The 13,523-nt window shown below is 38.4% G+C and overlaps 1 long non-coding RNA gene across 1 annotated transcript in view; it reads left to right on the top strand.

The window, feature by feature from the left end:
• The window catches only part of LOC125935755 (uncharacterized), a 41,684-nt gene extending 28,661 nt beyond the window's left edge, over window positions 1–13,023 (top strand). The window contains exons 3-4 of the long non-coding RNA XR_007461777.1: window positions 3,195–3,267; window positions 12,818–13,023. This is a non-coding gene — a long non-coding RNA (uncharacterized LOC125935755). The remainder of the gene's footprint in view (window positions 1–3,194; window positions 3,268–12,817) is intronic.
• The last annotated feature ends 500 nt before the right edge of the window (window positions 13,024–13,523 follow it).

Raw genomic sequence — 13,523 nt, 5'->3', positions numbered from 1 at the left:
ATAATTAAGATGTGACAAATACTTTACTGTGTCATTTTATTTCAAACACATCCTTTATGTAATATAGTTGCAAATAATGAGGCTGTTTTTGCAATTGTAACAGAGGCTCTGTTTCACTAATTTGGTGTGTAAAATGAAGCCACATCTCTTTAACATTCAAATAGTTCCCTTTCTTAGAGTCCTTCATTCCACAATGCCCAATAATAACCTATCCAAATAAATAAATAAAATAATAGAATAATCGCAGGTAGTTTACCCTGTCTTAATTACCATTCCCTCATAAGGGAAAATTAGAAATTTAGATTACTGTGTTTTGGCTTCCACTTTTCTTTAATACTCCTTCGTATTTTTATTCCATATTCTAACACCTTTATAATTAATATGTGTGTGTGTGGGGGGAAATGATAAGATCAATTGGTTGAGATGGTGAAGGAAATGCTTTTTTTCTGTTCCTGATGTGCCCTTCCATATAAAGATATCTTTATTTGTATGACACTAGGGGTCCTTTCTGTCCCTTGTTTTGATTTTCCTGAGGAGAAAAAAAGGGATGAGCAAATAGATTGGTAGGATTGGTAAGTGTAAACTGGCCATGTTCATCTAAACAATACCTTCTTCCTCTTCGGAGAAAGCCACCCACTAGAACCATAAATTGTCCTTTTCCTCCACTCCATGTGTTTACTGGGAGGGGAGGAAGGGGGAACATGGAGGGGTGCTGTAGTATTCCAGTCCTGGGTGGGTAAGTCCTTTTAATTCTTGGGTTCTATATTTGGAATTCTATTTACTTGCAAATATAAGCCATTCTTTCAATATTAGCTTTATCACTAATAAATGTTGTATTGTGGTTCTCTATGTGACAGATTATTTCATCTTATTCTTTATTCATAACATGATTAAGGAAAACAGGGATACCTTTAATTGGGCTCCCTCAAGTCACAATGTAAAATTTATCTCCTTTTAATTCTCACACCCATTTTGTGAGGTAGCCAGGGATGCGTTTTCACACCTAATTTATAGATGAGGAAACTGAGACCCAAAGGAGTAAAGTCCATGGTTTAATACAACACTTTACACTTTTTCCCTTAGAACCAGAGTGGGAGTAGGCAGCCATAGAGGCAAATATCGGCCTGAATAAATGCCAAAGAACCTTACTCTGGAGGTCTAGGACAGGAAGTACCCTGTTTGACAGCATGATTATTTGTGTTATAATTTTCTCCTTTTGTTGTCTATTACTTTACTAAATAACACACTTTAAAGAAGTCAACAGAAAAAACTACTAGGATTGGACAGATGCCCGAGGTGACTTTTGATCCCACCTAAAACAGTTCATATTACAGGCTTTGAGATGCTATGCTGTACTGCTAACTATCTCTCAAGTCTAAAATCAAATCTAAAAACACATCAGGAGACTTGGACAAGTAATATCAGAGCTTCATTTATGTTTAAAACAATTTTGTAAACTGGAGTTTGCAAAACAATGGTCTGAGAAGTAAACAATGATTGTGTCTTTTCCACTGCCCTGTGACTTCTTGAGGCCACCCATTTCTAGCAGGAGCAATGGAGACTTTGGGCTCCCAAAGCAGCCCTTTACTCTCTGAAGCTTTGACCTGCTCAGTATTCTCTTTGACTCTTGGAATTCAGGTGAAAGATAATCTATCTCAGAAACTCTGTTAGTTCTTTGTTTCTTAGGTCATTTTTGTTTGAGTTTGGAGCAAAGGAGCAGGTACTTGGTCCTCAGTAGTTTCAACTCCATGCTTATTTGTGTTATGACTTTCTTTCTCTTACTTTTTGTTGTTTCACGTTCATTAGAGGAAGTCTTTTCTCCTCTTTTCTGAGACATTTCAGCCTGATGCATGCTATTTTTCCCCCAAGACAGTGCTTTTTTTTTTTTCCTGCTTATTTATTTTTCAGAGAGAGAGAGAGAATGTGTGTGTGAGTAGGAGAGGGGCAGGGATATTGGGGGACGGAGGATCCTAAGCAGGCTCTGTGCTGACAGCAGAGAGCCTAATGGGGGTCTTGAATTCACAAACTGTGAGATCATGACCTGAGCCAAAGTTGGATGCTTAACCAACTGAGCCACCCAGGCACCCCCCTGACCTCCCAAGAGGCTTTTGTTCTGGGTTCCCACCTCCTTGATAACCCTGGTGTCTCATGTTGAACCTGGAGGAAAATATGGCCCAGCTATTTTGCCTCTTTCCTTTGAGCATATTGTCAACTCCAAGCACCCAGATCCCTCCTCTCCATTAACCTTCATCCTAGTCATTTAATCTCCATCAACCATATTATTTCAACAGTGAACTACACATCATGTGTCATAAAATTTTCTTAATGATAAAAATGACAAAAAATATGGTGTATGAGATTTTTTCCCTCCATAATATAAAGCAGTAAAAGAAAGAAAATCTAATCAGTTTAATTGATCAATGAATACCTCAGTTACCACCTCAGTGGTAGTCTTTGATCAATTTTGAGCAGGTCATAGTAATCCTACTGTTAAATGTTGTTATTAATATTGCCTTAGCCTAGTGGGTTTCAGGATCTTTCAGTTCATTCTTCTCTGACAAGTATACGTATATACAAGAAATTTCCTTTCAACCATGTTTCTAGCCGCACCCCCTCCCTCCCCCACACCTTTCCTTGGACTTCCATATGCCCTGGGCATTGTTGAGGGTTCAGGAACAGAGAGGTTGCCCACTTACTGTGTTATCAGAGACCATTGGAACAATTCCTTAAATTGGACTTGGGACCTATGCCTTCACATATGATGATTATTGTTCTCTGTTTTTGTTTTTTTGTTTTTTTTGAGGTGTGACCAACATGTATGACGCTGTACATATTTAATGCATACAATGTGATGAGTTTAAAGTTAAGTATATGCCCATGAAACCATTCAACTTATGCATTAAACATAACCATCACCTCTAAGTTTCCTTCTGTTCTCTTTATTATTATTATTTTAATTAATTATTTTTTTGACAAGAACAGCTAACATAAGATCTACCCTCTTAACAGATTTTAATGAAGATTGTTCTTAAGAAGGGCATGACAGGTGGCCCTTGTAAACAAAACCATATATCTATACCATTGGAGCATCCTACCCCACTTTGCTACTTTTCCTTGTTAGACTTAAGGAAATCCTTCCCCTTTTCTTTTCATTTCCCTCAGGTTCTATCTTTCAAATTGTTGCCTCTTTCTAGGTAGTCCCTGAAACCCAGAACCCTGATCATCAGCAACTAAAAATGAATCTGTCTTTCCTTGAGAACTGGGAAAGTAAGTATGGCTGGTGGCCTAATTCTCAAATCTTCACAGGATGTTTGAATTCACATTTGAATTCCATTTGTCTTATGCAGAAAGGGGAGAATGTAAAAATTACATTTTCACATTTAAAGGAGTCTACACATTCATTCTGATGAGAGAAGAACTCTCTAAAGGCCTGACTATAAGAGTGGCCATCTTAGAATTTTTTCTAGGTCAGCATGAATGTACCTAAAGTTTGTTTAAACCAAAGCCTGATATTTGGCCCACCAAGCTTGTAAACGAGTGGCCTAAAGGAAAACCATCTTGTCCTTGAGATATGGATGCTACTTCCTGAGTTCCTTGACATTAAAACTCATGATTCCTACCTATAAGTGAATCTATAATTTTTTGAGATTTTACAATGTGTAAAAAAGTATATAACCTATAAAAACTGTTCATTCTCTAGAGCACTTTCTTCCCTGTTGTTGTCCTAACTTGGGCTCAAATAAAACTGTCTTTCTTTCAGGGCGCCTGGGTGGCTTGGTCGGTTAAACGTCCAACTTCGGCTCAGGTCATGATCTCACAGTCTGTGAGTTCGAGCCCCGCGTCGGGTTCTGTGTTGACAGCTCAGAGCCTGGAGCCTGTTTCAGATTCTGTGTGTCCCTCTCTCTCTACTCCTCCCCTGTTCATGCTCTGTCTCTCTCTCAAAAATAAATAAACGTTAAAAAAATTAAAAAAAAAAACCCTGTCTTTCTTTCATTTAGAGATTCCAAAAGGTTTGTTCATTTTTGCATCATCAATATACTGTAAGGGAGGAAACAAAATTTCCCCCTCTACCCTCCTAGTCTCTTAATGAGGCCCTTAATTAGACCGTTAAAAGACAGATGATCAAGAGAAAAACAAACAGAAGTTTATTAACATTGTGTATAAATGTGGAAGAACTCAGTGATGGGAAGTTCAGAGGGTGGTTAGACCTTGAGTTTACATAGCATCTTAACAAGAGAACTATAAAGTTTTAGAGAAATGATAAGACAAAAGAAAAAAATTTTGAGTTTCTAAGATGGCACACTGTGGGAAGGTAGATATTGGGGGAGCCAATGGAAGATAAGACCTAGCAGTAAAATTTGTTATGTAGATTCCTGTGCAGACTCAGGGCTGATAAAGGTCTAGAGTTGTCTCTGATAATTAACTTGTATCATTCCTGGTAGACAAAAATGATAATGTGATATAATCAGAAATATATACTTTGGTCTTTAATCGCCAATCTCACAGCTTCCCATATTCTTATAATTTCCTACATTATTAGAGCAACAGGAATATCTTTTGTCATATTTGGCCTTTTGTCCTCAACAAGCTCCAGAGTAAGGTAAAAATGTCTTTTGTAACTCATAGCAAACCTCTTCAACTATGCCTGAGTTTATGTCAATAAGGTGACTTTTGGAAATCCCCTAGGTGAGAACTGGATGAGGGCTGATTGACCATGGGAACCAACCTTGTGACTACAGGGCTGGAACTTTCAGCCCCCTCTCCTGACCTGCAGGGAGGAGAGGAGAGAGGGGCTGGTGGTTGAATCAACTACAAATGACCAATGATTTACTCAGTGATGCCGGTGTAATGAAGCCTCCATAAAAATCCTCATTGATGAGATTCAGAGAACTTCCAGGTTGGTAAATACGTGGAGGTGCTGGAAGGGTGGCCTGCCTGGACAGGGCAAGAAAGCTCAACCACTTTAACCTCAGTGTTGCTCTGGAACATCTGAAATGTAAGCAGGGGAAGTGTTGAAGGCCAAAGACATGCCTTCTGTAGTTGGGGGATCTGTGCGGTCAACACCTGCACCCCAAGGAGGCCTCAGAAACCTGGAGTGGAACCACACAGTGGCAGGCAATGTCAAGTAATGGCCTAGGATCCTTCAGGCAACAGCACAGGCAGATAGAGTAGTGAGGCACCCCAGATGACTCTCTGTTTTATTTATAAAAGGGATTTGAACTGAGGCAGGAGTGTCATTCACCCAGTTTACCCCGGACTACTTAGCAGAAAGCTCCTGTTTGAAATTATTTTAGTGCTGTTCTTAGCTGGAGCGACGTGGGTAAGGTGGGTTTCATCATCAGCTGGCACTAGATAAATATACAAATACAAACAACCCTATCAGAACCATTATACAATAAATTTGACCTACAAATGTCACGAACTGTACAAGTGAAGGGTGCAGTAACACCTGACTTCACTTTGACCTGAATGATTGTTGAAATCTAAAAACTATATATTGCTTATTCTCTTCAGCAATTTTCCGTTTAGTCTAGAGTTTCCTATAAAATTTTAGGGGATGCTTACTAAAAATATAAATTATTGAGCCCTTCTCCTGGGTGATTAGACCTTATTAGTTGACATATGAAAACAAATTACACATTTTCAGTGCTTTACTAAAAAACTAACACGTATGTCATAACTGAGGGAGTTCATACAAGCTGCATTAATACAAGGCACCAGGAATGCAATTAAAGGACTTCAGAAAAATACCATCATCCACCTTCATCCTCTGCTCAAAGATTCAAAATTACATTCAGTCATCTGACGTCTTAACATGGGAACAGGGGGAGAGAGAATGTCTCTTACCACTCTTTGTCCCAGGATAGAATGGCTCATTGTTCTCTGCATCTTTTCTTAATTGATGTATGAAAAAGCTACTTGGCATTTCTGCATTGGTTCAGTAAGCCTCTATTTAGTCCAGAGTTGGGGCACTTGATGATCACAGGACCCTTCACTAAAAAGGCCAAATAGAGGGGCATATGTTATTGTGTCTCCAAGTAGATCTAAGCCAGAACAAGTAGAAACTCAGCTTCCATTGTTATCAGGATCTATTGCTTGAAACCAAAAGGCTCCTAATGTGTTCAGCTTGCCCAAGATTTATTTTAAATCTATAGTACCCCCAAACTAGGGTTAGGACACCAGAAAATAACACCGCCTCACTTCTTCCTACCTGCACCACAGAAACATCCTTGTCCTGTACCTTTTTATTTAAGTTCATTTATTTATTTTAAAGATGAGGGAGGGGCAGAGAGAAAGGAGAGAGAGATCCCAAACAGGATCCTCCCTGTCCTCTTCTACTGTAAAGATCAAAATGCAAATTATTTTTAGGAACATGTCACCAGCCAGCTTTCTAGGGAGAGAGATGGTTTGTTTTGTTTTGTTTTAAAAAAATTTTTAATGTTTATTTATTTTTGAGAGAGAGAAAGAGAGAGAGAAAGAGACAGAGCACTAGTAGGGGAGGGGCAGAGAGAGAGGGAGACATAGAATCAGAAGCAGGCTCCAGGCTCTGAGCTGTCAGCACAGAGCCCGACGAACTCATGAATCATTAGATCATGACCTGAGCTGAAGTTGGACACTTAACCAACTGAGCCACCCAGGTGCTCCAAGAGCTGTTTTCGATAGGACTGAAGTTTTGGTAAGGACCAGAGGGGTTGCGACCATGCTTTCTTTATCTACATCTGAAGACTGAAGTTGGGAGTTTTTTTTCCCTCATTCATCAGCTATCTAGGTCACCCATGACACATCTAGGTCCAGAACTTTTAATGAAAGTGAGGTGGGAGAGGTAATGCAGCAAGTCAAAGGTTACCCTTTCTTTGGAGGAAGCAAGCACCTCAAACAGGTTTATGGGGTTAAGAGAAACCTACCTTTTGATTAAGAGAACAATGCCTACCTTGCAAGTATCTTGATTCTGTAATCCTTTCAGCTTCCATGATCTTCCTTTACTCTTTCTGTTTTTCCTGTGCTCCTCCCTATTGCTTCCCTCCTATTCACTCTTCTTACTCTTTGGTTATATTTCTGGAAACTTCCATTCCTTATAAATGCCATCCTCCACAAGTTCATCCTTTTTTTTGACACGTCCCTGGTGTAATTGATGCATTGATGATAATGCTCATTATATAATGCAGTAACAAACGTTAAGTTCACAGCAGGCTAGACGAGATGGCAGCTGTTTTATCATAAGTGCTTGCATGCACACCCATGTATCTATTATTTAATCACAGAAGAGCTTATTTCGTCTTGAGGACCTAAGACTTATTTTGCTAAGTCAGATTTGCCATCAAAGCTGTTGCTCTTTATGTAGGAAAATGTTTATCTTGTCCTATTTTTAAATACCCACTAGATGTTGCTAAAGAGCTGTGGAAGAAGGAATCTTCATTTTCATCCAAGCCTTCAGAGTTACTGAATTAGAGCTCAAAGGAACCACAGAGCTGTCAGAAATAGTAAGGAAAGAAGCCTAAACACAGAAATGGGAAGTATATCCTCAAAAGATAGGCCTAAGGAGGACTGAATATTTAAAGGCAAAGTTGGCATTGTTGAAATTTGTGCATTAGCATTGTGTCATTGTAATATTGTGACATCAAAAAAATTACTTTTTTATTATAAACGTATTATATTACCATTTAAGCAATTAGTAAAATGTAGAAAATTATAATGGGGAAAATAATTACATAGAATAATTACATTACTCTATCACTCAGGGTGACTATCTGTTAGCATTTTAGCATGTTTCATTCCCTTCTGTTTTTCCCTATACTTTCTGGTTTAACTATAAAATATTGTATATATAGTATATATACACTATAATTCTTATTTAATTATACATGAAAAAATATATATAACTTTTATGTTTTATTATAAAATATTGCATACATATATTTTATGTATATATATAATTTTGTTTTATTTTATATATGTATGTATGTATGTATCTATCTATCTATCTATCTCATGGAAGCTATGAAACATAGAAACAATAGACACCTGTGATGAACTACACAACTCAAGACATAGGGCATTACCGATTCATTTGTGTTTCTTGTGAACTCTTCCCCATACCATTCATATGCCTCCTCAGAGACGTAATCACTACCCTGAATTTTCTCTTTTTTAAAAATGTTTACTTATTTTTTTTTTGAGAAAGAGAGACAGCATACAAGTAGGGGAGGAGCAGAGAGAGAGAGGGAGGGAGAAAACCCCAAGCAGGCTCTACGCTAAGTGGGGCTTGATCCCTTGACTGGGAGATCATGACCCGAGCTGAAATCAAGAGTTGGATGTTTAACTGACTGAGCCACCCAAGCATCCCCCTGAATTTTCTTTTTTAAATTATCTCTTAGAGTTTGTTTATATTTTGGGTTATTAGGAGTAATGTACATTTGTCTTGATACTGATGTGCAGAAATCTCTCTAGAAGTAGAATCACCAGATTATAGGACACTTGTTCTATGATTATCCCAAATTATTTTTTTGTGTATGTAATGATGTAGGGGGCAAGTTTGATTATTTTCTCCCATATGAATATCCAGTTGTTCTAGCACCTTGTGTTAAAAAGTTTACCCTTTCTTTGGGGCGCCTGGGTGGCGCAGTCGGTTAAGCGTCCGACTTCAGCCAGGTCACGATCTCGCGGTCCGTGAGTTCGAGCCCCGCGTCAGGCTCTGGGCTGATGGCTCGGAGCCTGGAGCCTGTTTCCGATTCTGTGTCTCCCTCTCTCTCTCTGCCCCTCCCCCGTTCATGCTCTGTCTCTCTCTGTCCCAAAAATAAATAAAAACGTTGAAAAAAAAATTAAAAAAAAAAAAAAAAAAGTTTACCCTTTCTTTGTTTAATTGACCTGGTGCTTCCATTTATTAAAACAGTCATGGCTTGTTCCCTGATATGTCAGAGTTAAAGACAGATAAAGCATAATTAGACTATCGAGTGTGGGTTTCTTCTCCTATCATCTGTATTATGAAAAAATGTGAATGTGTGTCCATTAGTTTAAAATAACACACTGTAGACAATTACAAAAGAAGGGGGGTGGCTCAGTAGAGGAAAGCATTAAATGAGACGAAGGAAGATTAAGCAGCTTTCCAGACAAAGCAAAGGGAGAAAGGACAGTCCAGGTAGAAAGACTGAATGTCATGGCACAGGCACAGAATGCCATAAAGCTGGAATCGGCTTTTCAGTTGGGAGTGTGTCCTAACAGAGAAAAGTACCATGACTTCTCTGTGGCAGTGAAAGTTGACATCTAGTTCATCATTTTCCAAGCCAATTACATCATTAGAAAAGTAGTAGTCAACCAGTGTTGGCAAGCACTGACTGAGGAAGGTTATGCCCAGGCGATGCAGCCACAATTAACATAAGCCCGAGTAGAGTGGTCATCGTTTTGTTTTGTCACCTTTCTCCTTCAACAATCATCTAACTTTCTGTTTTCTTTCTTGCCTGCCTCCCTTCCATCCTCCAGCTTTTACATGGTCTTCCTACTAAAATACCTACATTGTTGAATGAAGGACTAATTCACTTCCCCCAAGCAGGACTTTCTGAGAACTGAGACTTCCAAAACCTATTCCAGGGATGATTCTTTCTTTCCTAGTTCGCCCCTCAGCTAACTGTAAGATCTGGCCCCTCTGGCACTGGAGTGTGGGCAAGACAGGGATGACTCCACTAGGGTGGAGTCAAAGAAGGACTGGAGGCAGCTTCTACTAGTTTGCAAGAGCTAATTGCTAAATTTTCAGGAATTTGTAAGTTATTAAATATAGTCACTATCAAAAATTAAAGTATATAAACTTCTAATTGAATAAAACATCTTAAAAATAAAGGCAATAAACACCAAAAACTCATCACTTCCTCATTATTCTGTTAAATTTTACTACGGGACCAGAGTCTATGGTTAACTAAGTGGAGGAGGAAAACGAGGAAAAGAAGAAATAATGCGAGGAATACCTTTTGGAGTATTTACACCACAGAAACCTGCCAATTCTACCACTCCCCGCTAGAGGGCAGGTTGTTAAACATTTACCTGCATCGCATTGAGTGGATCTTGTTCTAAGGCAGCTTTTCACTCTTCTGGCGCCAGTATTTATTTAAAGCTGACACTATCATAAGTGATTTTGTAATGTTTTTGGAGACCTGCCCACCACTGGTGATCCCTCTCTTGCAGTTCCTCCGATCTGGGAGTCTATATCCTATTTTGATGACCCTTTATCTGTCCTTAGAATTCAGAATGCAGAAGTCCACTTCCATCTTCTCTGAGGACTGTTCTCTTTCCAGATTACCCTTTTGACAGGACATAAATAGGCTGATTCTTTCTTGAGCATACCCCCTATTGGGCTTGCAAGAGACACTGTTTTCCCGAACACATATTGGTGGTGCACACTGATCAGTCCCTAAGTTCTACTCTCAGAACCAGTCACAGCTTCTTACCTATTAGGTTTCTCAGGTTCCTCTGCCCATTTAGTGGACTTCAATAAGATAATACACCTTTTTGTCATTTAACAGAATAATCGAAGCTATTATTCTCCAAAAGTTTTCATCACAAAATATTTCACAAAATATCTATTAGGTTATTATCTTAAATTTCACGGTACTTTTAACTTTTTGAAGTATTTTCATATCTATTTTATGCTATTTTAAAGATGAGCTTCTGGGGCACGTCGGTGGTTCAGTCGGTTAAGCATCTGACTCTTGATTTTGGCTCAGATCGTGACTCTCAGTTCATGAGTTCGAGCCCCACATCTGGCTCTGTGCTGACAGTATAGAGCCTGCTTGGGATTCTCTCTCTCCCTCTCTCTCTACCCCTCCCTCACTCACATGGGCTCTCTGTCTCTCACTCTCTCTCAAAAATAAATAAACGAAAACAAATTTTTTTTAATTTAAAGTTGAGCTTCTATCTTAAATTCTGCATGAAGAAAGGACATACCTACAGGACTTGTGGTTAGTAAACCGCTATAAGAGTGAATCAACTATAGTGACCACTAAAAAAACACATGTAGGTACTGAACCAACATCTAATCCTGTGTAAGCCTGCCTTTGTGTGCTCCCACTTTTTACAGTTTTTTTTAAGTTTTTTTTTTTAACGTTTATTTATTTTTGAGAAAGAGAGACAGAGTGTGAGCAGGGGAGGGACAGAGAGATGCGCGCACACACACACACACAAACACACACACATAATCTGAAGCAGCCTCCAGGCTCTGAGCTGTCAGCACAGAGCCCAACTCAAGCCTTGAACCCATGAACCATGAGATCATGATATGAGTCAAAGTCTGATGCTTAACCAACTGAGCCCTCCAGGCGCCCACCACGTTTTGCAGTTTTTGAGAAACAGTCTCAGGTATCCTGATTTTTCTGGTTGTGTATATATCTCATTCATAAAACAGTTTTAATTTGTGCTGAATGCCATGTGAATTTCTTGGGTCAATGGACAGCAACACTTACCTAAAATATGTTTAAATCTTTGAGTAAATGAAGATCCTTACGGAAACTGTATTTTAAAATTCTTATAAAGTACTTGGTGAAACACTTCATATAGCTTTATTTTGGGGTGGGGAGAATATTACTTAGGAAAAAATAGCTGCTGGGTTTACTCTTTTAGAGATTCCTGGTGTGTTGTAGTTATGATAAATCAAGTCTTCTATGAAAGTCTCAGCTTTCACAGTTCTATGATATAAAGCAATCTGGATAGAATGTAAATGATATGCAGCTATAGGCAGAAATGATTTTAATTATAAAAGCAAATATATTGTATAAGCACAAAATAATGAGACTTTTTATTCAAAATCCACACTTTCAAAAAAATCTCATTACCTTAACCTCACACATACTCTACTTGCTTAGTGCTTGGGCCTCATTGCATCCCACACTTCCCTTACTCAAGGGCTGCAGGCACACGTGCCTCCCTTCTGTTCTAGATTGCCTCAGAACCTCTGCAATTATGTTCATGTTTTAGGTCTTAGGTCAAAGGCCATCTCTGATCACATTCTCTGTGTCAGCAACCTATTCATTTCTTTCAGGCATGCATCACTCTCTGGATTATTTTAGTCATTCATGTACTTGTTTATTGTCTGCTTTATCCATAAGAAGGCAAGGCCAGTAAGGGAAGGGCCCTTATTCTCAGTCCTCTTTCAGGGCGCTGAGCCTCATAGTATTTGTGGGTTAGCGTACATGCAATTGGGTATGATTTTGGAATTTTCCTTCCTAATGAAAGGAAGGAAGTGATAGAACTGACTTCCTCCTTTTAATTCATCTTTAAAACAAGTAAAGAATTCCCAAATAGGACTTTTTCTTTCCTCCTCCTCTTCTTCCCCTTCTTCCTCCTCCTCCTCCTTTTTCTTCTAAAAAAACAGTATGTGAGCAGGGGAAAAGGGCAAAGGGAGAGAGAGAGAATCCTAAGCCGGCTCCACACTCAGCATGGAGCCCGATACAGGGTTCAATCCTATGACCCTGGGATCATGACCTGAGCTGAAGTCAAGAGTCGGATGCTCAACGTACTGAGCCATCCAGGTACCCCAGGACTTTTTCTTTAAAGACTTACAATCTAAATGGAATCAAGCAACAAATTTAATTATAGTTCTTAAGGATTACTTGGTTTCTTTTTATGAATTTAGTACATAATACCATTTGTCAATGATTCAAATTTCTCTATAATCAAATTTAATTTTATTCTACCTTGTATTGTTTGTTTACAAATATTCGTTGGTTTAAAAAGGGTTTTTTTTTTTTGCTAATTCACTCTCTTTATTAGTATTTATATTAGCAATCAATCTATTCTCCTTTTTAACTACTTGATTTTTTTCCCTTTTTCGTAGGATCTTTTAAATCTAGAAGAGTTTTGGGGCGCCTGGGTGGCGCAGTTGGTTGGGCGTCCGACTTCAGCCAGGTCACTATCTCGCGGTCCGTGAGTTCGAGTCCCGCGTCAGGCTCTGGGCTGATGGCTCAGAGCTTGGAGCCTGTTTCTGATTCTGTGTCTCCCTCTCTCTCTGCCCCTCCCCCGTTCATGCTCTGTCTCTCTCTGTCCCAAAAATAAATAAATGTTGAAAAAAAAATTAAAAAAAAAATCTAGAAGAGTTTTCATTCCCTTTTTAAAAATTTAATGATATTTAATTTATATTAATAATAATTAATAAATTAATATTAAATACAATTATAATATTATAAATATAATAAATAATTGATTATTAATAAATAAATTGTTAAATAAATAATTAATAAATAATTATTAATAAATTAATAAATATTAATTTAGTGATATTTAATTATTGAAAGAAACCAGGTCATTTGTCCTATAGAATTTCCCACATCCTGGGCTTAGTTAATTTCATCTCATGGTGTTAACATATTCCTCTGTCCCCCCTCCATGAATATAAATAACTGATAGATCTAGAGGCTTGGTGAGGTTTTGGGGAGTGCCTAGAATACCTCGTCAGGAAGTGCCATTTATTTTTGTGGTACTGTGCCAGGAGGTACATAATATTTGGTTATCTCACTTCTAGTGATGTAAAGATTATCATTGGA

Source organism: Panthera uncia (assembly GCF_023721935.1).
Source record: "Panthera uncia isolate 11264 chromosome A1 unlocalized genomic scaffold, Puncia_PCG_1.0 HiC_scaffold_17, whole genome shotgun sequence".
Lineage (NCBI taxonomy): Eukaryota > Metazoa > Chordata > Mammalia > Carnivora > Felidae > Panthera > Panthera uncia.
Note: the sequence above shows the minus strand (reverse complement) of the source record. Positions and strands in the feature narration are given on the sequence as shown.